Below are 27,989 nucleotides of genomic sequence, written 5' to 3' on the forward strand. Positions count from 1 at the left end.
CATGTCCAGTTCTAACTGTTGCTTCCTGACCTACATATAGGTTTCTCAAGAGGCAGGTCAGGTGGTCTGGTATTCCCATCTCTTTCAGAATTTTCCACAGTTTATTGTGATCCACACAGTCAAAGGCTTTGGCATAGTCAATAAAGCAGAAATAGATGTTTTTCTGGAACTCTCTTGCTTTTTCCATGATCCAGCGGATGTTGGCAATTTGATCTCAGGTTCCTCTGCCTTTTCTAAAACCAGCTTGAACATCTGGAAGCCCCTCTTTTTTGGATTTCCTTCCCTGTGCTGTACTGTAGGTTCTCATTAGTTATCTATTTTATACATAGAATCAGGAGTGTATATATGTCAGTCCTAATATCCGAATTTATTCCACCCTCTCTTTCCCCACTTTTGGTGTCCATACATTTATTGTCTATATCACCATCCTCTTAAAGCATAATTAAAACCTCTCTCCTAATCCATTTGGGGATTAATTTCCTTCTTTAATTTACTGCCTTTTTTTCTTATGTGTTGGGAAATTGTTCTTATAGAAAGGCTTGAGTTTTGAAAGTTTAGTAGGAATTGTTTCTTCAAACTCAAAGTACAGACTGTAAAACCTAATCACAGTTGAAATAGATACCAAATTGTTGTTGTTGTTCAGTCGCACAGTCATGTCCGACTCTTTGCAACCTCATGGACTGGAGCCCGCCAGGCTCCTCTGTCCATGGGATATTCTAGGCAAGAACACTGGAGTGGGTTGCCATTCCTTTCCCTAGGGGATTTTCCCCACTCAGGGGTCGAACCCACATCTACATTGCCAGGTGGATTCTTTATCACTGAGCCACCAGGGAAACCCAGATATCATATTACTTGATCTGTTCTCAGAGGTTGAAGTTATCTGTGGCAGAACCGATGTGTGTGTTTTCATTCTCTTTCTACCAGTTTGCTCAGTATAATCAGTTGTGTGTTGTTAATTTGGGATTAAAGTGCATTTCAGAAGATTTTGGCTGTTAAAGAGCACGGTAAATTGAGCTTTTCTGCAAAGGCTTCATGACCCCAATAACTATAAATGGCGCTGCTCCTCCTGGTGAAGTCTCTCTTATCTTTAAAGGTCAGGATCAAACCTCCAAACACTTGTCTGGCTCCCTTGCTCTGAAGAGGTCTAGCTTTTGATTTCTCTGGTCCTTATTGCTTCAATTATTTACCTGCGTTATTTCTGAAATGAGAGATTGAATGGAAAGAGAATATAAAAAGCCTCTACTTCACAGTTGGATCAAGAAAGGCATACCGGTATATAAATTGTAGTTTGCTTCATGTTTCCTTTGCCGGTTCACTTGGCATTTCTCTGAGTATCAGTAACACAGAGCACATCTCCTCCAGAGCCTCCTTTTTTTGTTTTTTATTTTATTAAAAGAAAAAAAAATTTAACTGTGCCATGCGACACGTGGGATCTTATGTCCCCAACCAGGGACTGAACCTGTGCCCCTTGCAATGGAAGTACGGAGTCTTAACCACTGGGCCACCAAGGAAGCCTGCCCCCTCGCCCCGCTAGCATCTCCTTATCATCCGTTCAGCCACCAGAATTGTTACCCAACATGTAGATGATCACTCTCACTCCCCTTTGACAGGAGTTACTGTGTCCACATTACAGACCCATCTTTGTGGCGTGGTGTTTCAGACCCCAGCGTCTCCTCCAGGTGTCTCTCCGTCCCACGTTATGTTCCTGCTGTTGGGCTCTCACTGTCGCTGGGACATGCTGTGTATTTAACACCTCTGTATGTTTGCTTCCCTTGTCCCCCTGGAGAGCCTTTCTCCCTGCGCCTTCCCCTCCCAAGTCATGTGTGTTGGGACATCTTCCCAATCTTGGCATGTGGAATTGCTTCTTCTCTTGCCTGGATTCCGGTAACCTTCTCACCAACTGGCTTGAGGGTGTGCCTGGGAAGTTGGTGGTCACTGTTACCAGGAAGGTCGTGAGTAAGCCTTGAAGGTCGGGTGACCCGGGCACTGCTCCTGGGTTTAGCACTGCCAGGCCACCCTGTCGTTGTGTGGACAGGAGAGACAGAGTTAAAAGCCCTGAAGGGAAAACAATCTCATCTTTTAACACTGAAAACGTGGGAGCCAAAAGAGTAGCCAAGTATCTTCTGTCCATCTCCACCTGTGTCTGGCTTTATCTCCTGTTGCCTGGAGTAACAGAGAAATTACAATGGTAATGTAAAATGTGGAGCGCTTTTCACAAAGAGTGTGTATGGGGAAATAAAAACCTTGGATTTTTCACATTTTCACCTTGTATTTATTAAGGTTTCCAGATTTCACAAAAGTATAAACAAAAAAAGACAGTCATCAGAGTCCATGTAACTGCACATCATGTTAGTGAGGTTAGCCATGTGTAGGGGAAAGGTGTGTTTTTCTTTATTTTTGTTGAAGTTTCATTGATCTATAGTGTTATTTATATATGAGTCACAGGTGTACAATATAGCGATTTACAATTTACAGAGATTATACCCTGCTTATTATCAAATGTTGGTTATGTTTCCTGTGTTGTACAGTATATCCTGAGAATTTATTTAATACTTAATAGTTTGTCCCTTTTACTCCCTTACCCCTATGTTGCCCCTCCTTGCTTCCTTCTGCCCACTAGTTTGTTCTCTGTATCAGGGTTTTCTTTATTTAAAAAGGTAAAATAAATACGGTTGCGTGTGTGCTAACTCACTTCAGTTGTGTCCGACTCAGTGCGACCCAATGGACTGGAGCTCCTCTGTCCATGGGATTTTCCATGCAAGAACACTGGAGTGGGTTGCCATGCCCTCCAGTTCTGAACACTGCTACGTGCCAGGGACTATGTTTGAGCCTTTGAGATGCAAGGGTGAGTAAATCATAGGCCCCACCATCAAGGGGTCTCATAGTGCTAACTCAGCCGCTCTCACAGTGTGGTCCTCAGATAAGCATCATCATCACCATCTGGAATTGTTAGAAATGCTCATTCCTGGGCCCTAACTCAGCCCTGCTGAATCAACACTCTGGGGGTGGGGCCTAACAATGTAAATTTTAATAAACTCTCCAGCTGAAGTCTGGTTGTTGTCCCTGAAAGCACATTGCGTGTATTAAAGGGTAACTGGGGAGTTAGAATTAATGCCTTTGGAGAGTTAGATAGGCCTTTAGACAAATGATGTTCGAGTGAAGTCTTAATTGTTGAGTAGTTGTTCTTGAGATGAATAAGGGCTAGGAGGAGAGCATTATCAAGAAAGCCACATGCATTACCACTAACAAAGCTAGTGAAGGTGATGGAATTCCAGCTGAGCTATTTCAGATTCTGAAAAATGATGCTGTGAAAGTGCTCCTCTCAGTATGCCAGCACATTTGGAAAACTCAGCAGTGGCCACAGGACTGGAAAAGGTCAGTTTTCGTTCCAGTCCCAAAGAAGGGCAATGCCAGAGAATGTTCAAACTACTGCACAATTGGACTCCTTCCATATGCTAGCAAGGTAATGCATCTGATCCCATCACTTCATGGCAAATAGATGAGGAAAAAGTGGAAAGAGTGACACATTTTATTTTCTTGAACTCCAAAATCACTGTGGACGGTGACTGCAGTCAAAAAATTAAAAGACGCTTGCCCCTTGGAAGAAAAGCTATGACAAATCTAGACAGCATGTTAAAAAGCAGAGATATCACTTTGCTGACGAAAGTCCATGTAGTCAAAGCTATGATTTTTCCAGTAGTAGTGTATGAATGTGAGAGTTGGATGGACCATAAAGAAGGCTAAGTGCCATAGACTTGAAGGTTTTGAGAGGACTTGAGAGTGCCTTAGAGATGGAGGAGGTCTGACTAGTCAATCCTAAAGAAAATCAATCCTGAATATTCACTGGAAGGACTGATGCTGAAGCTGAAGCTCCAGTACTTTGGCCCCTGATGCAAAGAGCTGACCCATTGGAAAAGACTCTGATGCTGGGAAAGATTGAGGGCTGGAAGAGAAGGGGGTGACAGAGGATGAGATGGTTGGCTGGCCTCACCGACTCAGTGGACGTGAGTTTGAGAGACTCGAGATAGTGAAGGACAGGGAAGACTGGTGTGCTGCAGGCCATGGAATTGCAAAGAGTCAGAGATGACTTAGCGACTGAACAACAAGAACCACATGCAAAAGTACAGAGCAATCGAGGGACTTGGTCCCTTCTGGGGATCACAATTGTTATTGTCATTGTGTCCTTCTTTACAACTATTATTCTTATATCAGGGTCAGAAGATGAGCTGAGCTGGTGAGATCAGTGGCCAGATCTTGCTGAGAAGTTTGGCTTTGCTCCTGGAAAATAACTGAATGGTTTTGTGGCAGTGAAGTGAAATAAGATCAGGTTTGCAATTCTGTTGAATATACACAGAATAACAGAGCCCTTTACAAATTAGAAAAAACAAGTTTTTGTGGTATGTTTGAAACATAAGCTGAGAGTAAAGGAGGAAAAACATAAAGAATTCAGAATTTAATTTTTACTATTTTTATTATTAATGATTCTTAATTAAAAAGTATGATAGCCTTTTTTTTTTTTTAAACAGCAGTTTTAGGTTTATAGCAATACTGAGCAGAGCGTTCAGAAGTTTTCCCATATACCCATGGCCTGCGCACATACATCCCCTTTCCCTTCATTAGCATTCACAATTAGATGGATACATATGTTACAATTGGTGAACATAAATTAACATATCATTATTATCTAAAGCCTACTTATGTTAGGGTTCACTCTTGGTCTTGTACATTTTATGGGTTTGGACCTACTTATAATGACATGTTTTTACCACTGTAATTATCGTACAGAGTCATTTCACTGCCCTAAAAATCCTCTGATTATCTTGCTTCCCTCTCACAAGCTCCTGCCAACCAGTGTTTCTTCTACTATCTCCATAGTTTTTCCTTTTCCGGAATGTTGTATAGCTGGAATGGTATGGTATGTTGCATTCGCAGACTGGTTTCTTTGCTTTAGTGATAGGCATTTAAAGTTTCCCCATGTCTTTTTGTGGCTTGATAGCTCATTTCTTTATAGAACTGAATATTATTCCCTTGTCTGGATGTACCATAGTCTTATTTGTCTATTCACCTGCTGAAGGACATCTTGAACTTCTAAATTTTGGCAGTTATGAGTAAAACTGCTGTTGATAAGTATGTGTAAGTTTCTGTGTGTATGTAAGTTTTCAGCTCCTTTGGATAAATACCAAGGAGTGTGGTTACTGAATTTTATGGTAAGTGTATGTTTAGTTTTGTAAGAAACTACCAAATTGACTTCCACAGTGGCTGCTGTTGTTGTTCAGTCGCTAATTCGTGTACAGCTGTTTGCAACCCTATAGACTGCAGCGCACCAGGCCTCCCTGTCCTTCACTATCTCCTGGAGTTTGCTCAAACTCATGTCCTTTGAGTCCATGATGCCATCCAACCATCTCATCCTCTGTCGCCCCCTTCTCCTCCTGCCCTCAGTCTTTCCCAGCATCACGGTCTTTTTCAGTGAGTTGGCTCTTCACATCAGATAATCAAAGTATTGGAACTTCGGCAACAGTCCTTCCAAGGAATATTCAGGGTTGATTTCCTTTAGGATTGGCTGGTTTGGTCGTCTTGCTGTGCAAGGGATTCTCAAGGGTCTTCTCCAGCACCGCAGTTTGAAAGCATCAATTCTTCGGTGCCCAGCCTTCTTCGTCCAACTCTCACATCCATACATGAGTACTGGGAAAACCACAGCTTTGACTGTGTGGGCCTTTGTCGACAAAATGATGTCTCTGCTTTTTAATATGCTGTCTAGGTTTGTCACAGTTTTTCTTCCGAGGAGCAAGTGTCTTTTAATTTCATGGCTGCAGTCACTGTCCACAGTGATTTTGGAGCCTATGAAAATAAAATCTGCCACTGTTTTTATTTTCCCCACATCTATTTGCTAAGAAGTGATGCGACTGGATGCTGTGATCTTTGTTTTTTGAATGTTGAGTTTTAAGCCAGCTTTTTCACTCTCCTCTTTCACCTCAGGAGGCTCTTTAGTTTCTCTTCACTCTGCCATTAGGGTGGTGTCATCTGCGTATCTGAGGTAATTGATATTTCTCTTGGCAGTCTTGATTCCAGCTTGCGTCATCCAGCCAGGCATTTTGCCTTATGTATTCTGCATAGAAGTTAAATAAACAGAGTGACAATATCGAGCCTCGATGCATTCCTTTCCCAATTTTGAACCAGTCCATTGATCCAGGACCGGTTCTAACTGTTGCTTCCTGACCTGCATGCAGGTTTCTCGACAGGCAGGTCAGGTGGCCTGGTGTTCCCATCTCCTTAAGAATGTTGCAGTTTGTTTTTCTTTCACAGTGTCCGTACTGTTTTGCATTCCCAGCAATAATGAATGAGAGTTCCTGTTGCTTCACAGTCTTGTCTACATTTGGTATTGTCGTCATTATGGATTTTGGCCATTCAAATAGGTGTGTAGTGGTGTCTCACTGATGTTTTGGTTTTCATTTCTCTGAAGACATCTGATGTGAAACATACTAATTTACATTCTTCACATACTAATTTACTATCCATGTATCTTTTTTGTTGAGGTGCCTATTAAGGCCTTTGGCCCATATTTTAACAGGGTGGTTTGTGTTCTTACCATTGAGTTTTAAGAGTTCTTTTATAGTGTTCCTATCATTGAGTTCTAAGAGTTCTTTGTATATTTTAGGTAATAGCCATTTATCAGATGTGTCTTTTGCAAGTGGTTTCTCTCAGCTCATGACTTGTTTTTTCGTTCTCTTGAAATTGTGCTATGTAAAAGAGAAGTTTTTAATTTTAATGAAGTCCATCGTATCAGTTCTTTCTTTCATGGATCATGCTTCTGGTGTTGTATCAAAAAGTCATTGTAGTAGGCCAGGTAATCTAAATTTTTTTGTATGTTACCTTTTGTAGTTTCATTTTTTTGGTTACAAGTATACATTTAGGTCTGTGATCCATTTTGAGTTAATTTTTGTAAAGGGCATAAGGTGTGTATCTAGATTCTTCTTTTTGCGTGTGGATATCCAGTTGTTTCACTGCAGATGGTGACTGCAGCCATGAAATTGAAAGACACTTGCTCCTTGGAAGGAAAGTTATGACCAACCTAGATAGCTTATTGAAAAGCAAACACATTACTTTGCCAACAAAGGTCCATCTAGTCAAGGCTACGGTTTTTCCAGTGGTCATGTATGGATGTGAGAGTTGGACTATAAAGAAAGCTGAGCACAGAAGAATTGATGCTTTTGAACTGTGGTGTTGGAGAAGACTCTTGAGAGTCCCTTGGACTGCAAGGAGATCCAACCAGTCCATTCTGAAGGAGATCAGCCCTGGGATTTCTTTGGAGGGAATGATGCTAAAGCTGAAACCCCAGTACTTTGGCCACCTCATGGGAAGAGTTGACTCATTGGAAAAGACTCATGCTGGGAGGGATTGGGGGCAGGAGGAGAAGGGGACGACAGAGGATGAGATGGCTGGATGGCATCACTGACTCGATGGACATGAGTTTGAGTGAACTCTGGGAGTTGGTGATGGACAGGGAGGCCTGGCATGCTGCGATGCATGGGCTCGCAAAGAGTCAGACACGACTGAGCGACTGAACTGAACTGAACTGATCCAGTTGTTTCAGCACCATTTGTTGAAAAGACTGTATTTTCTCGGTTGTATTTCTTTTCCTCCTCTGTCAAGGATCCATTCTGTTTATTCAGATCTGTTTCTGGGCTCTCTTATCTTGTCTCACTGATCTTTATGTGATTTCTTTTGCAGATACCACTCTGTTTTGATGACTGTAATGTTGTAGAAAGTCTTGAATTGGTTAGTGTTAATCCTCCAACTTTGTTCTACTTCTTCCATATGACTTTGGCTCTCTTGGGTTTTTTGTTTCTCCACATAATCTTAATTTTAATTCTAAAAAATAGAGAAAATGCATAGAAGACTTAAAAATTAGAAAATATCAGAAGAAAGAAACAAAGGCTAATTTCTAATACAAACTAGATTGAACTCTTTACCTTTCAGTTGTACTTTGATGTAGCATTTTTTTCTGTCTAGTGTTTGTTTATTATTTATAGTATGTGTAATAAATTAATTTAGATTCTAGCCTGTTATTTCTTCTCATTTACTGGGAAAAATCATTGTGTTGCAAATATGCTTAAGTGCTTTGTAAATATCTGTTTTAGCAAATGTTTAACATTCTATGGAATGTTGTACTGAGGTTTACTGGAATCTCATTTGCATGCACTGATTATTTATCAGTTAAGGTGTGGTGAGTATATTAGAGTTCTCCAGAGAAAAAGAACAAGCCAATAGAATCTATCTATTTATCTATTTGTTTGTCTATTTGGATGGCTTTCCTGATGGCTCAAGTGGTAAAACATCTGCCTGCCATGTGGGAGACACGAATTTGATCCCTGGGTCAGGAAGATATCCTGGAGAAGGAAATGGCAGTCCACTTCAGTATTGTTGCCTGGTGAATTCTTGCATGGACAGAGGAGTTTGGTGGGCTACAGTTTATGGGATCGCAAAGACAGACATGACTGAGCAACTAACACACACACACACATCTATGTGAAAGGGCAGGTGGGCACTGAAATTTATGGTAGAAATTGGTTCATGCAATTATGATTGCAGAGAAGTCCCTTGTGCTGCCTACTGTCTGCAGGTTGGAGACCCAGGAGAGCAGCTGTGTGGTTCAGTCTGAATCTGAAGCCTGAGAATCAGGATTGCCGGTGTCCCAGGGCAGGGGAAGATGGATGTATCAGCTGAGAGAGAGAGAGAGAGAGAGAGTGAGTTCCCTTCCTCCATCTTTTTGTCGTATTCAGGTCTTCAGTGAATTGGATGATGCCTGCTTACATTACAGACGGTGATCATTTTTACTCGTCTATTGATTCAAATGCTTATCTCATCCAGAAAAACCCTCACCGACACATCCAGAAATAATGTTTTACCGACTCTCTAGGCATCTGTTTGCCTAGTCATGTAGACACATAAAGTTAACCATCACAATGATGGGTGTGAAATAGGGATTCCTCATGGGAAGTTGACTCCGTGTACTTGTGGGCGCTGGAAGAAGTTCAGGAAAAACAGCCGCAGAAGTAGGAGGAAGAGCCAGGACACATTGAGGCCCAAGTTTTTCTCTGCCTCCCACCTTGATGATGACGCGGGGTGACTTGCAGAAGAGGCTTGCCGCTGACCTCGGAGCTGCACGTTTGTCTGGCTCAGGAGCTCCAGCGTCTGTCCCCACTGCCATGCCATACAGAGCTCACCACCCTGACCCTACCTGCTTCTCCACTTGGGCTTTCAAGTTCAGTTCAGTTCAGTTCAGTTGCTCAGTCGTGTCCAACTCTTTGTGACCCCATGAGTTGCAGCACGCCAGGCCTCCCTGTCCATCACCAACTCTTGGAGTTTACTCAAACTCATGTCCATCGAGTTGGTGATCCATCCAACCCTCTCATCCTCCGTTGTCCCCTTCTCCTCCTGCCTTCAATCTTTCCCAGCATCAGAGTCTTTTCCAATGAGTCTGTTCTTTGCATCAGGTGGCCAAAGTATTGGAGTTTCAGCTTTAGCATCAGTCCTTCCAATGAACACCCAGGACTGATCTCCTTTAGGATGGACTGGTTGGACCTCCTTGCAGTCCAAGGGACTCTCAAGAGTCTTCTCCAACACCACAGTTCACAAACATCAATTCTTCAGTGCTCAGCTTTCTTTATAGTCCAATTCTCCCATCCATACATGAGTACTGGAAAAACCATAGCCGTGACTAGATGGACCTTTGTTGGCAAAGTAATGTCTTTTAAAGTAATGTCATTTCAGATGTCTTTGAAATGTGCTTTCAGAGCCTGAGTAAACTCCCCTGATGGCTGATTCTAAACAAGTAGCTCCTAGGAGAGGGGATTCTGGGAGGTGTAGTTCCTGCTTAGCTCCAGCGACAGGGTACATGCCTCCCAGTGCTCGTCTCTGGTGCTCTTTCTGTTGTGACGAAGTACTCAAGAGGATGTCTTTATATCCATCTGGTGCTTTTTCTGAATTTTGGAGCATTTCTTGACAATAGATCATCAAAAGAGGAATCGTTCGGTTAAAAAGTCTAAACACTCTAGAGAGCACATGTTGCCAGTTTACACAGTAAGATTGTGCCGGTGACACCACCAGGGCAGTGGGTGAAGCGTCTTCTCTGACTGCTCTGTGGCTGATCCTGACTACTGTATTCTTTCTCCTCTAACGTCTTGAGGTTTTCGTTTGAATTGTTTATAACTGTCCTTTCAGATGAAGTGTTTTTTTTAAGTTAAAATGACTTGGCAATAAGTAAAGACTAGTGGCAGTTGTGTCTCTCGAGGTTGAATCACTTAGTAGATCTTGTGAGTAATAGATAAACCACCCTTTCCTGTTTTGGGGACTCACTAATTGTAACAGCAATAAAGTGAAAGGGTTAATTAGTTGAAACAGGGGTATTGAAATGGGTATTAGCAACTGCAGTGAAAGTTAGAAGCTCATTTGGTGTCAAGTTGCAAAGTTCTCAGAAGTCATGTGTCAGACTTGCTGTAGAGTATTTTGGGACAGTTTCTGATTGCAGGGAGTCAATTTTTTGCCTTCTCTTTTTAAGAGAAGTATTCTATAAGAATACTTTTAATTTTAATTGGTAACCTCTGATCCTGAAAACATAATCTGTCATTTTCATTTCTCTTGGTTCTTGTCTGGTGCTTTAACATCTGTCCTCTTGATTATAGGCTCCGGTCCTCACAGACCTCTTGTCCCTATGTAGATGAGTTTCCTTCCTTGTTCATTTCTATTGGGAAATGGCAGGAAAACCAAAACTTCATGAACATCAAGGTTAAAAAACCATGTTGTAGGGCTTCCCTTGTGGCTCAGTGGTAAAGAATCTGCCTGGCAATGCAAGAGATGGGTTCAATCCCTAGTCTGGGAAGATCCTGCATGCTGCGGATCAACTAAACCCGTCTCCCACAGCTGCTGAGCCCCTGTGCCACAATTACTGAAGCCCGAGTGCTCTAGAGCCTGTGCTTTGCAACAAGAGAAGCCACCACATTGAGAAGCCCACGCACTGCAACTAGTGTTGCCTCTTCTCTCCACAACTAGAGGAAAGCCTGTGCAGCAACAGAGACCCAGCACAGCTGTAAATAAATAAATAAATAAAAATTTAAAAAAATTAAGAAAACCAAAAACAAACCCAAACTCCCTATTGTCTATGACCCTGTGTAGAACAGAATGTTTCAGCTCTCTGTGTGTTGTGGCTTTTTCCAGTATGGTTTACCAAGGCACGTTTATGAATCACATATTAGACCACATTCCATCGACTTTGGAATTTTAAGTCATATTTAATATTCCCTTTAAAGAGTGGACCACAGTTGGTTTCTTACCCATGCCGCCAACAATCAAGCAGTCAACCCACTGACTCAGTTTTAGTGTAAATCAAACCTGCATTTTCAGAAACCACAAAATATGTGGGTTTTCTAATTCAGACTGAAATGAACTGAAATATACTGGCTTGTGATGGGGGTACGTACTTCCGCTGAAAGTGGAATGTTGCCATGGAGCCTTCAGCCCATGAAGATAGCTTCTCGTCTGGGGAGAGGAATGTGGTGTGGAGTTTCATCTCCATTCTGGCCACTTGAAGTGGGAAAGAGTGGTCCCTGGGACCAGCATCATATCCCTGTCATCTGGGCACCTATTACAAATTCAGATTCTCAGGCCTCACCCTGGTGAGCCTGCATTTTCAGAAGGTCTCTGGTTGATTCTATGCTCAGTTTGGTCTGAGAAGCCCTGTCCTGGAGAAAGCTGTTTGAGCTGCTCTGCCACCATCACCATCACCTTCTGGCAGGGCTTTGTTCTGGGGAACACTCAGACCTGTGGAGTGGACTCTATTTTATTGATCTGTGTATTGATTGGTGTTGCTGAGGTTTGTTAAAGTTCCTGAAATTCTTTGGAAGCAGTCCCTTGGAGAGATTGACTTCATTTCTCCGTCGTGAAGTGAGATGGAGCAGAATGGGCTTTTTCTACTTTTCATCTGGTCATTTTGCTGGATCTGAGAGCGCCATGCTGCAGGGTGTGGTTAGGATAAGTGTTGGGAGACTTGAGGTTTGATCTCTCTCTTTTTATAAAAATTTATTGTAAATTTGTGATAAAATATGTGCGTGCCTGCTATGGCTTCAGTCGTGTCCAACTCTTTGTGACCCCATGGGCTGTTGCCCGCCAGACTCCTCTGTCCATGGGATTCTCCAGGCAAGAACATGGAGTGGGTTGCCATGCCCTCCTCCAGGGGATCTTCCCGACCCAAGGATGGAAGCCAAGTCTCCTTCAGCTCCTTCATTGCAGACGGATTCTTTACCACTGAGCCGCCGGAGAAGCCCTGGTACATTCGTATTGTGTGTAATCAGTTTATAGAACCCTTTCTATCTTGCAAAACTGAATCTGTACCCATCAAACAACAGTTCTGCATTTTTTCCTCCCCCAGCTCCCAATAACCACCATTCTACTTTCTATTTCTGTAGATTTAATTATCCTAGGTTCCTCACATAAGCAGAATCACAGTATTTGTTCTTTTGTGTCTGACTTCTTTGTCCTAGCGTCATGTCTCCAAGTCCATTCCTGCTGTAGCACGTGGCATGGTTCTTTCCTTTTGAAGGCTGAATGATATCCTTTTGTATGTATGTATCACAAGTTTAACCAGTCATCCGTCCGTGGATCCTTGGGTTGCTTCCATCTTTGGATTGTTATAAATGATGCTGCTGTGATTGAGTGTGGACCTTCAGTTACTACAAGCTGGAGGCGAGATCTGAGACAAATCAGTGAACTTCTGCATCTCATTTTCCAGTGCTTTAAAAGTAAGGAATTCAGATGCTTTCCAGAAATAGAGACGCAGATGCAGAGAATAAACGTGAGAATACCAAGGCGGGAAGGGGAGTGGGGTGAGTTGGGAGATTGATACTGTATAAAATAGGTAACTGATGAGAACCCACTGCAGAGTACAGGGAGCTCTGGTCAGTGCTGTGGTGACCCTGAGAAAGAAGGGCACGTGTATTCGTATGGCTGATTCACTGTGCTCTGCAGCAGGAAACCAATGCAACATTGTGAGGCAACTATGCTTCAACAAAAATTAATACAAAAGGAAAGTCAGATGCTTTCCAACATTCTCTTAAGTTCTAGTTATAGGATACTAAATAAAATCTATATCTATTGAGTGACTAAGCACACTCACTATTTAAAAAAATTATATGCGTTCTAAGGATTTCCATGGTTCCTCCTGATGATACCATGTACCTTTCTTGAGCTGACTTAATCTTTGAATATCCTTGACAGTAGAATTTGTGCAACTTTTTTTTGAACAGCTTTTTTGGGCTCCAAAATCACCGAAGATGGTGATTGCAGCCATGAAATGAAAAGACGCTTACTCCTTGGAAGGAAAGTTATGACAAACCTAGACAGCTTATTAAAAAGCAGAGGCATTTGCCAACAAAGGTCCATCTAGTCAAGGCTATGGTTTTTCCTGTGCTCATGTATGGATGTGAGAGTTGGACTGTGAAGAAGGCTGAGTGCCGAAGAATTGATGCTTTTGAACTGTGGTGTTGGAGAAGACTCTTGAGAGTCCCTTGGACTGCAAGGAGATCCAACCAGTCCATCCTAAAGGAGATCAGTCCTGCATGTTCATTGGAAGGACTGATGCTAAAGCTGAAACCCCAATACTTTGGCCGCCTCATGAGAAGAGTTGACTCATTGGAAAAGACCCTGATGCTGGGAGGGATTGGGGGCAGGAGGAGAAGGGCACGGCAGAGGATGAGATGGCTGGATGACATCACCAACTTGATGGACATGAGTTTGAGTAAACTCTGGGAGTTGGTGATGGACAGGGAGGCCTGGTGTGCTGTGATTCATGGGATTGCAAAGAGTTGGACACGACTGAGCGACTGAACTGAACTGAACTTATTGAGATATAATTCATATACTGTTTGATTTACCATGTAAAGTTTACAAACTAGTGTTTTTCCCCACCACGTTCTCAACGTTGTGCAATGGCCAATCTCCGAACATTTTTGTCATCCCCAAAAGAACCCCTGTACCCATCAGCAGTTACCACCCATTTTCCTCCAGCCTGCCGCCCCGCAGCCCCCATTCCAGCTTAGACAATCACTAATCTATTTCTGTCCCTGTGGATTTGCCTATTCTGGATGTTTCATATAAGTGGGATCATAAATATGTGACCTTTTATGACTAACTTCTTTCACCCAGCATAACGTTTGCAAGCTTCGTGTGTAACTTTCCAAGGTGTCAAGTAATCTCACATGTGAGGGGTTCGTTTATTATCAGCATCATATTTCTCCTCATGCCAAGAACCAGCTGTCGGACTGGGGCTGAAGACATAGCACGAAATACCCAACACATCCCCTGGCTCTAAAGAGCACCCTGTCTTGTGGGCAAGATGGGCATTAAGTGAATTCAACATAGATATTAATCACAAAGTACTGGGTTCTGTACTGGAGAAACTTCGGGTGCTTTGGAGGGTATACCGGGCAGAAGGTGAGGGGAGCTCTGACTCATTGCCCTTGTCTTCAGGATGATTTCTGTCCACAGAGCTCACGGGGGGCATCAGGGTCTACTATGTGACTGTTGGTGATGATGATGTGGTAAAAAACGAGACCCTGTTTGTGTTCTTGAGAAGCTCACCCTGTCACAGGTCAGATGGCCAACCACGCTGCTGGATGGTTCAGAGTCTGGACTGTGGGTGCTGGAGCTTGGGTGGACCTCCCCAAAGCATTCACGGGAGTCTTTAGGGAGCCACTGTGATGCTTGAATGGAATTCTGATAGATGAGTTCAATGTCCTAGGGAGCCTCCCTGTGCGTGGAGGGAAGGGACATTCTGAGCAGAGGTCATGAGCGCAATTATAAAGATACTCGGCGTGTTCTTTGGGGATGGGGCATCAAGGAGCCTGGTGTGGCCATGGTGTGGGGACCAGCTAAAGGAAGGAGGCAGAGAGGGTTGTGAAGCATCTTAGAACAAAGGTTAGCAGCTTTATCCTCCACGTCTCAGGTTTGCATCCTTTAGTTCTGAGGACCTTCACCCCCATTTGGGGCTGTCACTGCATCCCTCTCCTAAATGTGACTCGCCACAAGGTGGCATATTTTCCAGTGGCTTTTCAGACAGCACCAGAATCCTCTTCAGGGAGCTGTCTCCTCTGCAGTGTCAGTGCTGAAGGCACCGGAGCTTTGAAAGCAGTGAAGGATCAAGCCACTCTTTTAGCTTCACTGGGACATGGGAACATAAGAAGTTGGGAGACAGGCAGGAAGTTGAATGGAGCCATCAGCTGCAGGGTATAAAGTTTTTCTGGGCCCATATTATAGGTGGAGAGGGATTCTGTGAGCTGCCATTTATGGATAGTACCTGTCATGGCTGGTAAATAGATGTGAGATTATGGGCCAGTCCATCATAGCTTTAGGGCCTGTTTCATCATACATCACCTACCTTGATATCTAGGATTCTACACGGTGATCAAAAATGTTGTGACATGTAAGGTCCAGCCGTCTAATCATTTCCAGGCAATCTAACCATCATAGTGCATGTTTTTATTGAAGTAAAGTTGATTTACAGTATTAGTTTCAAGCACATATTGTGTTATATTTTTAAAATAAGTGTTTCTTTATGTATTTATTTAGCTGTGTCAGGTTTTAGCTGTGGTACGTGGGCTCTTTCTCTGCAGCACACAGCTTCTCTCTAGTTGCGTTGCCAGGGCTTGGTTGCTCTGCGCCACGTGGGATCTTAATTCTAAACCAGGGATTGAACCTGAGTCCCCTGCATTGAAAGGTGAGTTCTTAACCTCTGGACTGCCAGGAAAGTCCCAACTGTGTTACATTTGAATGCATTCTTATCCAGGACGACTGAGGCAATCAGTGCAAAGAGATGCAATCCTTTATTCATCCACCACTACATTTATTGCATGCTGATAGCTATAGCTTATGTGCATTCAGTGATTGCATCTCCACGCTGGAGTGCCCTACACCATAATCAGGGAGGTGGCCCAGGGCAGCAGACTGTGAGTTCAGGTGTCAGCAGGCCTCCCCCGCATGTTGATTTCATGCAGTTGTCTTGGTATTAATAATGAACGTTGTCATCCTTGTTCCTACCTGGGCTTGTGGAGCTCTTACCTGTGGCATCTCTCAGAATTTCTGTGGATTCTCAGAGGATGGCGTCTAATGGATCCAAGGCTGATCATGATTGGTCACACGAGTGTCTGCCTTGTGCTTCTTCTCTTGATGTGCCTTCATCCGTCAGTCACCTGCTCTTAATATCTGCTTGAAGAACTGTCTTACTCGAATCTTTATGGTGAGAATAGCTAAGTCCTTGCCAAGGGGCATGTTGCATGCAGAGATGCTGGAGAATGGCTCTCTGACATCTGAGATTTTTGTCACCTGGAAATGAACATGTCAGATCCCTGAGACTGGCCAGGCCTGATGACACAGTGTCTTCAAGGTTTACCCCAAATAATCCTCCCCAACCCCACGGTGTCCACCCCATGATACAGTACCAGGTTACTCTCTCAAGGTACCCTGCTTATCACTGTATGTATCAGAATCTGAACTTATCTTGTTTATCGAATAGAAATGATCTTTTATTGCACTCTTGCAAGTACCCACTGGCTGAATCCTGGCAGCAGCCCCAAGAGGGGCTACAGCTTATCCCAGGATTTTAGGCTAGGCAGTCTGGTTCCAGAGACCAGCTCCTAGCCATTATGTGTGTGTTGTATCTTTACCAATAAGAATATCAGTTCAGTTGAGCTCATTTTTCTTGGTACCAGGAACAATGGTTCTTCATAGGCTCTAGAGAATGGTGAAGGAATGAGTGCGTGGTCAGTTCCTGGTCAGGAAGAGTTCCTGCAGACATTCAGGTCTGTACTGTGCAGGAGTAGCCAGCCAAAGGCGGATGCAGATGGAGGTACAGGACATTCCTGGCAGCAGTCATGGATGGTGTGAGCTCAGACTTAAAGGGTTCCTGTGCTCCTGGGTTGTTGGAGAGAGACTTGAGACACCAGGCTGGAGAGGTAGGTAGATGGGAAGCTCCAGAGAGGATGTTTCTGTTACATGTCTTGTTGAATCCTAGCAGAGTCTTTCTAAGTATGATCAGGAATCCAGCTTTGTCAGAATGTGAGTGAAAAGTGAAAGTTGCTCAGTTGTGTCTGACTCTTTGCAGCCCTCAAGGACTCTAGACCACCAGGCTCTTCTGTCCATGGAAGTCTCCAGGCAAGAATACTGGAGTGGGTTGCCATTCCCTTCTCCAGGGGATCTGCCTGAGCCAGGGATCCAACCCAGGTCTCCTGCACTGCAGGCAGATTCTTTACCATCTGAGCTACCAGGGAAGCACAAGATTGGTTGCATCAGGGTCTGGGGTAGGGGACTGAGGAATCTGCATTCTAATGCTCTTGCTGGGTAATGCTATGCACACAGATGCTTAGGGATCACTGCTCTGAGAAACAAGATAACTGCTAATAAAGTTATAACATTATTTTTATCTTGCAACTTTTCTTCATAAGTATCCCCCAACTCCTATGCCCAGGAGGATGGAGCTGTGAAGTAATGTATGTCCTAAGAACACTTTCCTTCTGTTGATCCTGTCTTAGTCATCTTGAGCAGCTATAACAAAAGCATCATAGACTGGGTGGTTTAAACAAGACACATTTATTTCTCACAGTTCTGAAGCCTGGAAGGTCCAAAGTCAAGGCACTGGTGAGAGTTACCTTCCTGACTTAGAGAGGGACATCTTCTGTTGTATCCTCTGATGGCAGAGAGATTCTCCCATTACTCTTCTTGTAAGGGCACTAATCCCATTCATGGGACTCCACCCTTATGACCTAATCACCTTCCCAAATGCCCGCCTTCAAACACTGGGGATTAGTGCTTCAAGACAGTGACAGACTTTCTTTTCTTGGGCTCCAAAATCACTGCAGATAGTGACCGCAGCCATGAAATTAAAAGTCACTTGCTCCTTGGAAGAAAAGCTACAACAAACCTAGATGGCATTTTAAAAAGCAGAGACATTACTTTGCCGACAAAGGTGCTAAAGTCAAAGCTATGGCTTTTCCAGTAGTCATGTATGGATGTGAAAGTTGGACCATAAAGAAAGCTGGGTGCTGAAGAACTGATGCTTTTGAACTGTGGTGTTGGAGAAGATTCTTGAGAGTCCATTGGACTGCAAGGAGTCAAACTAGTCAATCCTAAAGGAAATCAATCCTGAATATTCATTGGAAGAACTGATGCTGAAGCTTTAATACTTTGACGACCTGATGTGAAGAACCACCTCTTTGGAAAAGACCCTGATGCTGGGAAAGACTGCAGGTGGAAGGAGAAGGGGGTTTAGAGGATGAGCTGGTTGGATGACATCATTGACTCAAAGGACATGAATTTGAGCAAACTCAAAATCTGGGAGATAGAGAAGACAGGGAAGCCTAGCATTCTGCAATCCATGGGGTCCCAAACAGTTAGATACAACTGAGAGACTGAACAACAAATAATGAATATTTTCATTCCATGGCAATCCTTCTTTGTGTGTTTATCTTCTTTTGTCTTTGGGACTTCTGCTTGTACACTGTATTGTTAGAGTACTAGGGCTGCCTTAACAAATGGAAAAAGCACCACTGATTTGATGGTTTACAACAGAATTTCATTCTCTTGCATTTCTGGAGGCCAGAAGTCCAAAAGCTAGGTGTTGGCTGAGTCATGCTTCTTCAGAAGGTTCTAGGGAAGAACACCTCCTTGTCTTTTCCTAGCTTCTGGTTTCTTCTGGCAGTCTCTAGCATTCCTTGGCTTGTAGCTGCATCAACCAGTTTCTGCTTCTGTCTTTACATGACCTTATTCTCTGTGTGTCTTCTCTTCTTTTAATGTTACCAGTCATCAGATTTAGGGTCATTCTAATTCAACATGACCTCATCTTAACTTTATAACATCTGCAAAACTCTGCCCTAATAAGATCACTTTTTGGAGTTATGTGGACATAATTAGGTGGTTGTGAATTTTCAGGGACACCATGTAACTAATTACATAGAAGTTTGTGTTGTGAAGGCCATTCTGCATTGTCAGACAAAGATTTGAGAAGTATTTGGTCAAAATGCACTTCCACCAATAACAGTAACAACAACAACGAAACAAGTCAGGTGGTCACTTCAATTCTAAATTGGTGCAACATCTTGGTGCAACATGTAAACAGTCTTGCGTGCTTTACTCAGAGCCCATGTTGGGTTTGTTTATCTTCGTAATCTTTAAGTTGACTTCCATATAGGATGCTGGAAAATTCTTTCGCAAATATCCCTTTAGTAAGCCTCCCTGAACTAACTGTTTTTCACACTCAGTTGCTAGAGATTTTTGGAGCTTGAGTTCACTGGCATCCAGAGAGGGTGTCAGCAAAGTAGAAGGAACTAACCCTGGGGTCTGTCCAAGGGCAGTGGCTGATGTCACTAGCCTGGACCATGCTTTTGACTCCAAGGAATTTTTTTCCTTTCAAAGCCTGTTTTCTGTACCATGATGTATTGTTACGTGACAAAGTCAAGTGTGTGCTTCTAATCCAGTCTAATCCATTTACCACATTCTCAGGGAGCTCAAGCTTTCCTGTAGATGTTTTTCCTAAAGTCACCCTTTTAAAATTTGCATGTTTTCTTTCTTCTAAGGATGTGACCTGCTTTAACTTGTTTCTTCTGGTTCCACTTTTAGTTTTCCAGTTTCTGACTTTTAGTTGCGGGATCTGTAAACTTCCTTATGTGTGAATCTTTGCTTCTTTTATTATATCTCTAGGTTAAAAAATCTAGACACAGATTTACTGGGTTCAAGGGTGTGAACTTTTAAATGCATCTAATGCATTTTATTGCTGAATTTGTGTCCAGAAGGAGTGTTTTAAATGCTGTCATATCAGTGTCTAAATGTGCTCATTCTAACAGTTTCCTTGCAAGTACAGATGATGTTTATCTGTTTATTAGGGGTCAAGATCTTGGGGAAGGTGGGTCTTCTTTTCTGTATATACATGGGCCCATCAACAGCCTGGTGGCTCAGATGGTAAACAATCTGCCTGCAATGCAGGAGACCTGTGAGAAGGGAATGGCAACTTACTCCAGTATTCTTGCCTGGAAAATCCCATGGACAGAGGAGCCTAGCAGGAGGAGCCTACAGTCCATGGGTTGCAAAGGTTGTATACAACTGAGCAACTAAGCAGATCGAATTACTACATAAGATGTGTTACCACCTTGTTTTTTAAAAAAGTTTATTTGTTTAATTAGTTGTGGGCCTTGGTTGCAGCAAGTGGGATCTAGTTCTCTGACCAGGAATCGAACCCAGGCCCCCTGCATTGGGAGCATGGAGTTTTAGCCACTGGACCACCAGGAAAGTCCCATTCTGTTGTTTAATGCTGATACGTCTCTTGCTTATTGGTGCCAGCTTATTTAGATCTTCTCATTGTTTTACCTCCAGTATTCTTGCCTGGAAAATCCCATGGACGGAGGAGCCTGGTGGGCTGCAGTCCATGAGGTCGCTAAGAGTTGGATACGACTGAGCAACTTAACTTTCACTTTTCACTTTCATGCACTGGAGAAGGAAATGGCAACCCACTCCAGTGTTCTTGCCTGGAGAATCCCAGGGACAGGGGAGCCTGGTGCGCTGCCCTCTATGGGGTCACACAGAGTCAGCCAATAATTAAATTTGTCATGTATGCATGGACAGGTTAAGAGAATTAGCAAAAGTAACCCCAAGAATGATTCTTCCTGTGTGTGCCATCCAGGTACAGGTTGCATTCATGAATGATCTTTGCCGTTGTTTAGTCGCCTAGTATGTCTAACTCTTCACGACTCCATGTACTACCCCACTCCAGTCTTCTCTCTCCCTCACACCATCTCCAGGAGTTTGCCCAAGTTCATGTCCATCTCATCTGTGTTTTCCATCCAGCCGTCTTGTCCTCTGTCACCCTCTTCTCCTTCTGCTCTCAATCTTTCCCAGCATCAGGGTCTTTTCCAATGAGTCCGCTCTTTGTATGAGTGATCTTACTTAAGGACTGTCTAGTCAAAGCTATGGTTTTTCCAGTGGTCACGTATGGATGTGAGAGTTGGACTATAAAGAAAGTTGAGCGCTGAAGAATTGATGCTTTTGAACTGTGGTGTTTGTTGGGAAGACTCTTGAGAGTCCCTTGGACTGCAACGAGATCCAACCAGTCCATCCTAAAAGAGATCAGTCCTGGGTATTCATTGGAAGGACTGATGCTGAAGCTGAAACTCCAGTACTTTGGCCACCTGATGCAAAGAACTGACTCATTGGAAAAGACCCTGATGCTGGGAAAGATTGAAGGTGGGAGGAGAAGGGGATGACAGAGGATGAGATGGTTGGATGACATCATCAACTCACTGGACGTGAGTCTGAGTAAGCTCCGGGAGTTGGTGATGGACAGGGAGGCCTGATGTGCTGCGGTCCATGGGATTGCAAAGAGTCGGACACGACTGAGCGACTGAACTGACTGAACTATCATAGAGGCGAAGAAGGAGAGGGCCAGAGGTGTTCAGTGACTTGCTGGAGGCCTCCGACGTGATTGGTGCTGAGCTGGTTGCAGGGTTAGGGCAGGTTCTGGCGGGAATGCCGTGGGTACCAGCTGAGTCTGGGGGAGACAACGGGAAGGGGTGCAGAGAGCGCTTTTCTTGTACCTTCAGCCGTGAGTTTGTGGAGAGGCGGGAGGCCTGGGAGACAGCTGAACTTCAAAGCCACCTGAGTGTGTAACCTTGACCCCCTTTCTTTTGTTCAGCTGCAGGCAAAGAAGGGCCAGTTCTAAGAGGTCTTGCTGCACAGCTCTCTCCGAATGGCTGCTCTTTGAGACCGAGTTCTGAGTGGAGTCCTGTGCTGTCGGACTGGCGGCTGCCTTTCTTCTCTGGCGGTGTGTATGTTCTCCATGTTTCCAGGGGAGCTCTCATAAAAAGGTTGGTCTCAGTTTCCTTTTCATTTGGGGTGACCTCTCTAACTCTCTGGGTTTAAAGCTGCACGGAGTTCATTGCCTGCCTTTCGTCTTGGAGCTGCCCTGTGATGCCAAAAGGGCTGCGGGGACCTCTCCTTTCATCCACAGTCTCGCGCTCTCCCTCACCAGGGCCGTTCTGGTGCTCCTGTCTGAAGCCGCTGGGGTGGGTGAGGGGGACACCCCTGGCTGTCCCTAAATCCATGTTGGTAGCCGGTGCAAAACCCCTCACTCAAGATGACAGCTGTAGTCCATGCAAGGATGCTGTGGAGACCTTTCTAGAACTGGCTTCTCTGCCCTCCCACCTTAGCATGCATGCTCAGTCGTGTCTGACTCTTAGCGACTCTCGGGCAATTCTTGGGACTGTAGCCTGCCTGCTTCCTCTGTCCATGGGATTCTCCAGTCAAGAACACTGGAGTGGGTTGCCATTTCCTTCTCCAAGGGATCTTCCCTACCCAGGAGTCGAACCTGCGTCTCCTATGTCTCCTGCATTGCAGGTGGATTCTCTACCACTGAGCCACCAGCATCTGCCCCTACATAGTACCCAGAGGGCAGCTGTTAGGTCAGATGCTCTGCTCAAAACCTTCCTGTGCTTTTCAGCAGCCCGACCCCTCCACCCACAAGGCATCAAAACCAAAGTGTTAGCAGTGGTTTCAGGGCCTGGCAGGAGCTACCCTCTCCCTCTGCGGTTCTCCCATAGCTTCTTCACTCTGGCTATGGCTTAGACATGCCAGGCAAACCCCTGCCTCAAAGCCCTCATCCTGGCTGTTCTCTCTGCTTGGAGCCCTTGTCCCCTAGTAACCACATGGGGTGCCCTCCAGCCCTGCGGACGTGGGTCTATTGCATCTCCTTTTCAGTGAGACTGTTATCCCAGGTGAGCCCATTGAAAACCATTGCGAGTGTGTCCCCCGCATCCCTGACTCTGTAGGTAGAGTGTGGCTGAGAGCGTTGCAGGCCGTCCACAGGGACTGGAGGTGGACCGACCTGTGTGGGTTCTGGCACGGATGCGCCTGTTCCCGCCTCCTCGATGGCAGGAGGCTATCTTGCATGTTTTGGCAGAGTCTCTTTTAGAGACCATTCCTGTTTCATTCTTGGGTTTCAGGCCATTCCACAATTTCAATCTGTTGTGGCGATTCAGCCCCTGATCGGGGCCTTTGCTTGGGTCATATTTAATGTTTAATGTTTCACTTCGGAGGCCACTACCAGCTGTCGCCAAACAGTCCCCCAAGTTCCAGTAGTGTCCGGAGAGCTCTCCAGTTTCAGTTGCGAGACCCACTCAGGCTGTTAAGTCCGCTTGTAGGAATTTAACTAATTAGTGATGGCTGGTGGTGAGACACGTATTTAATAAATCCCTGAGTTTATCTCGGCTTTATGGAAAATCTCTAAGCCTCGCAAACCCATAGAAGGTTAGTACTCCTTGGTTCAGGAGTCCAGGTGTCAAATCGAATGAGAACATTGCTTTATGAATCCCAGGGGCTGGCGGGTGGCTAAGAAAAACCTTACTGCTCCAAGCAGCTGTTTACAGTGGGTCTGATCAGGTTCCAAGGTGAAGGGGAGGGTGCATTTAGACTCCCTGTTCTTCCCAGTGTGTAAAAAAGTTTTTTTTTTGAAAACATTTTTTTGATTGTGCTGTGTAGCATGTGGAATCTTAGTTCTCCAGCCAGGGATCAAATCTGTGTCCCATGTATTGCGAGCATGGAGTCTTAACCACTGGACTGCCAGGGAAGTCCCTTCCCCAGTGTTTTAATTGCATTTCCGATCTTGGCCGGTATCCATTGCTCTTTTACTGTGTGTGAAGCAGCAGAGTGGGTGCTGTGCCTGCTGGGGATGATCCCTGCTTCAAGGAGTTTATAATCTGCCAGAGAAGATGAACGTGATGATCAGTTATTGTAACATAATGAATCTGCATCAAAGCATAAGCAAAGTGGGGCAGAAGCCCTGAGCAGGGGCCCCTTTTGTCTGGGGACTAAAGATCCCTTTGTGGGAGGCACAGCCATTGATGTGGATCCTGGGGGGTGAGTAGAAGATGAGCAAGGGTTGAGGGGTACAGCGCCAGGGCAGTGATGGGACGTGAGCTACAGGCCTCAGTGGCAGGGGGGACTTGTCCTGTGAGGTTGGTGGACAGGGTTTGTGGGGGCCAATGTGGAGGGGGAAAGGGAAAGTTCAGAGGGACATCGTGTTGTGGAGGCCTTTTAAAGATGGCGAGAGCTTCCCTCATCGTTCAGTTGGTAAAGAATCTGTCTGCAATGCAGGAGACCCCGGTTTGATTCCTGGGTTGGGAAGATCTACTGGAGAAGGGATAGGCTACTCACTCCAGTATTCTTGGGCTTCCCTGGTGGCTCAGCTGGTAAAGAATCTGCCTGCAATGTGGGAGACCTGGATTTGATCCCTGGGTTGGGAAGATTCCCTAGAGAAGGGAATGACTACCTACTGCAGTATTCTGGCCTAGAGAATTCCATGGACTGTATAGTCCGTGGGGTGGCAAAGAGTTGGACATGACTGAGTGACTTTCACTCTCACTTTCAAGGAGTTTGAATAGTACTAGCAGAAAATAAAAACCTCCAGCAAGTCACTCAGGAGAGGAGAATGACACTCATCATCTGTCTTGTAGAGAAATCCCTTGAGTATCGTTGGGAAGGCTGGTTGGCCATTGAAGGTCTGAATGACATGGAGGCTTGTTAGGAGCTCGGTGGGAGGTGAGCTTGGCCTGGGCGGTGGCCAAGGGCCAGACATGGACAGGATGGATGGGAGAGGCGACGTGAAGACAGCATCCTGTTGGTCATGGCCAAAAACAGAGGCTGACATTCTCTGTAAATCACTCAGGAGCTCAAGAGACTGCATTCCCTTCCATGGGCAGTAAAACGAGTCACAGAGCCCTTGAAAGGAAAGCAAGGTGGAGAACATGGAGGAAACACTGAGAATGTCTAACCCAGAAGAGGCTATGGCAGTCCCATCATTGCCCCGTGTGATGGAAGAAGAAAGGTCTTGGTACCAAGAAAAGCAACCTGGGAGCGGGCAGGGTGGTGCATTCTAGCTACATTGGTTTCTAGCATTAATAACTGATCACCCACATTCCTCATTCCTGGATTAGAAACTTTTTTTTTACCTGTCAGTGACTGTTTATTGACAAAATGTACCGCCGGAGTCCCTTGTGGCTCAGATGGTAAAGAATCCGCCTGCAATGCGGGAGACCTGGGTTCGATCCCTGGGTCGGTTGGGAAGATCTCCTGGAGAAGGGAAAGGCCACCCACTCCAATATTCTGGCCTAGAGAATTCCATGGACAGTCCATGGGCTCCCAAAGAGTCGGACATGACTGAGCGACTTTCACTCACTGCTGGAGTAAGCAGTGGCTTGGAGTTCAGTATAACACGTGGGTAATAGTGTTAGTGACTCAGTTGTGTCCAACTCTTTGTGACCCTATGGACTGTAGCCTGCCAGGGTCCTCTGTCCATTGGATTCTCCAGGCAAGAATACTGCTGTGGATTGCCATGCCATTCTCCAGAGGATCTTCCTGACCCAGGGATTGAACCTGGATCTCCTGCTTTGTAGGCAGATTCTTTACCATCTGAGCTACAGGGAAGTCCTGTCATATGTGGGTGGATATGTGATTTTCAATATCAGAACTGGAACCTTGTGAATGGGGCCAAGTCCTGGCCTGCCCTCTTCCGCGGCCATCCTTGACCCGCACATCTCCACTGCTCCCACTGTGCAGAGGAGCAAACTGAGGCTCAGAGAGGAGAAGCCACTGGTCCAGAGTCACACAGCTCCTCTTCATCTCGCTTGCAGGTGAGGGCAGGAAAGGAAAACCCCAGGGCTGGTGTGGGGGAGGGGGGTTTGTTGGGCCACAGACTGAGGGTGAGCAGGTTGACAGGAGGGTGGGGGTGTCATAGCTTAAAATCTGGGTGTGAAGGGGGCAGCTCCTCAAGAGATCTCTACAGAGGGGAGGGTGCAGGGGTACCGACCAGGATAAATTCCAATTTTTACACACAGGTGTGTGGACTTTGAGAAAATATCTTCAATGGATACGATTGCAGTAAGTGATTTTAAAATATATTTTTTTATTGTGGTAAAAGTCACATAATAAACACATACTACTTTAACCAGATTTAATTGTACAGTTTGGCGGCACTAAGTACATTTGCATCGTTGTGCCGCTCTCGCCATCATCCGTCTCCCGAATTTTTCACCTTCCGAAACTGAGACTCTAACCCCATTAAACACTAACTCCCCGTCTTCACTCCTCACTGCCCTACCTACGCACCCGCCGCAGCCCCCGCCTGCCTCCCGAGCCCCCAGCACCGACCAATGTGCTTCGAAAGTTATTTGTTGACCAACTCAATGGGTTTGCTTAGCCATGAGTGAGTGATCATCTCTGGGAGGAACGCATGCTTCAGCAACAACCACAAATATTAGTACTGGTGTTAATATGATAATCAGTAACTGTAATATGGCATAAATTCTAGCAAACTTTACTAACAGTTCCCAGCCTTCTGCTTATTCAGAAGCGCGTTATAAGGAGGTGTCTTCGATGAAGCAGGATTCTCTTTCTTTGGGGACCGAAGGGTCAGAAAGACCTTGTAGCACTGAGGCTCTCCCACGTGTTTCGTATCATGTGTTAATTTCACGTGAGTTTTAGTTTCACGGGTGGAGGGAGTCACTCGTGGCTGGCAGGGTCACCCAGGACACTGCCTGTCTCATGGGGGCTACACCTCTTCTTGCGGCTTCCTGCCTTCATGGAGCTGTCTGTCGAACCAGCTGACCATGTCGGGCTTTCTCGGGGCCCCTTGCAGGAAGGCTGCCTGGAGGAGATGGCCCCTGCATGTCAGGGTTCACTCTCTCCTCCTTTTCCGGGCGGTGTACATGTCCGCTTGCACACTCCGGGGCCTCTCAGTCCGGTTGATAGATTTGTTTGGACGTGACCTTTCCCAGTTCCTCTTCCCTGGGCTTTTGCCTGCTGAGGAAATGATCCTCGGATCCCATCCATCTGCACTGGTGGCAAGAGAAGAGAGAATTTCTCTTTTCTGTGGTTCAGGTCCAACCGCGAGGACACCTGTCCTTCGGAGGCTTGTATTGTTCTGCGTGGTGTTGCTTCCTGCCGCAGAGACGTTTTACATCCTACTTCTGGAAGTCATCAAGTTGGACGAGAGACAGGAGGAGGTGGGGGAGGGTCCCCGGCTGACCTGGGCTGGTCTTTTAGGCTGTGTGTCCCGAAGATGCTTCTTCTGGACACATAGGAAGAGCTGTTTCTCCCCACCTCTGTCCACCCATAACTGGTCCTGTTAGGAAGCGTTTCCCATGTGTGGGTGATTCATTCTGAGACCTTTTCATGTCCTCGGGCTTCTTCACTGTTGGATTTGAGAAAAAGGGCAGCTTCTCTTTTAAGTGTGATGAAAACCATCTGAGCCACACATGTGTACATCGGCGGTCGATTTTTGCTTTTCTTATGGACACTCAGCGGCTCCCCTGGCTGCTAAGGAAATCCATATGAAGAAGGGAGCCTGGACCTTGGGATTCTCAGATCACACCTCCTAATGTTACCAAGCAAATGAATCCTGACCATTTTTGAGGCATGTCAGAGTTTTTCCTTTGTGGCTCTGGAATTTTCTCTCTTGTGCCTGGGCTCCTGGGACCTTTGCTCTGGAGAGGAGGTAGCTGATGTGGGTTGAAGGGTGGAGGTGAGGAGCCAGATCAGAGCTCTTGTTTTAGGGCTTGCCATCTGTCCAGTGTTTTGTTTGCAGTCCCCATGAACTTGGAAGACGGCTTCCTGAGCCCTGCTTCCATCCATCCCACCAGGGTCCTTCTGTGGATTTCCAGATGTTGACCTTAGGCAGGTGACGTAACCGCAGCTGGTGTTGCGGGGGCAGGGGGCGGCCGAGTCAAGCTCATGACTTCGGATTCAGTCTCCACTGCATTTAGAGGTGGGAACCTTGTGGAGGGAGATGGTGCCAGGTCCGTCGCTTTTTTTGCCCGTGCCTTCCCTGAAAACGAGCTCTGGACCTGGCGTCAAGTGTAAGCATGTGTGATGAGGGGACTTGCCAGTTCCAGACAGTACATTTCATC

At 45.3% G+C, this 27,989-nt stretch overlaps 1 protein-coding gene across 1 annotated transcript in view; it reads left to right on the forward strand.

The window, feature by feature from the left end:
- Positions 1-27,989, forward strand: part of TIAM1 (T-cell lymphoma invasion and metastasis 1) — a 469,570-nt gene that overhangs the window by 135,833 nt on the left and 305,748 nt on the right. Inside the window, exon 2 of the mRNA XM_010862313.1 lies at positions 21,725-21,896. The gene's annotated coding sequence lies outside the window, so the exon portion shown is untranslated. The remainder of the gene's footprint in view (positions 1-21,724; positions 21,897-27,989) is intronic.

This window comes from Bison bison, unplaced genomic scaffold, assembly GCF_000754665.1.
Source record: "Bison bison bison isolate TAMUID 2011002044 unplaced genomic scaffold, Bison_UMD1.0 scf7180017864481, whole genome shotgun sequence".
Classification (NCBI taxonomy): Eukaryota; Metazoa; Chordata; class Mammalia; order Artiodactyla; family Bovidae; genus Bison; species Bison bison.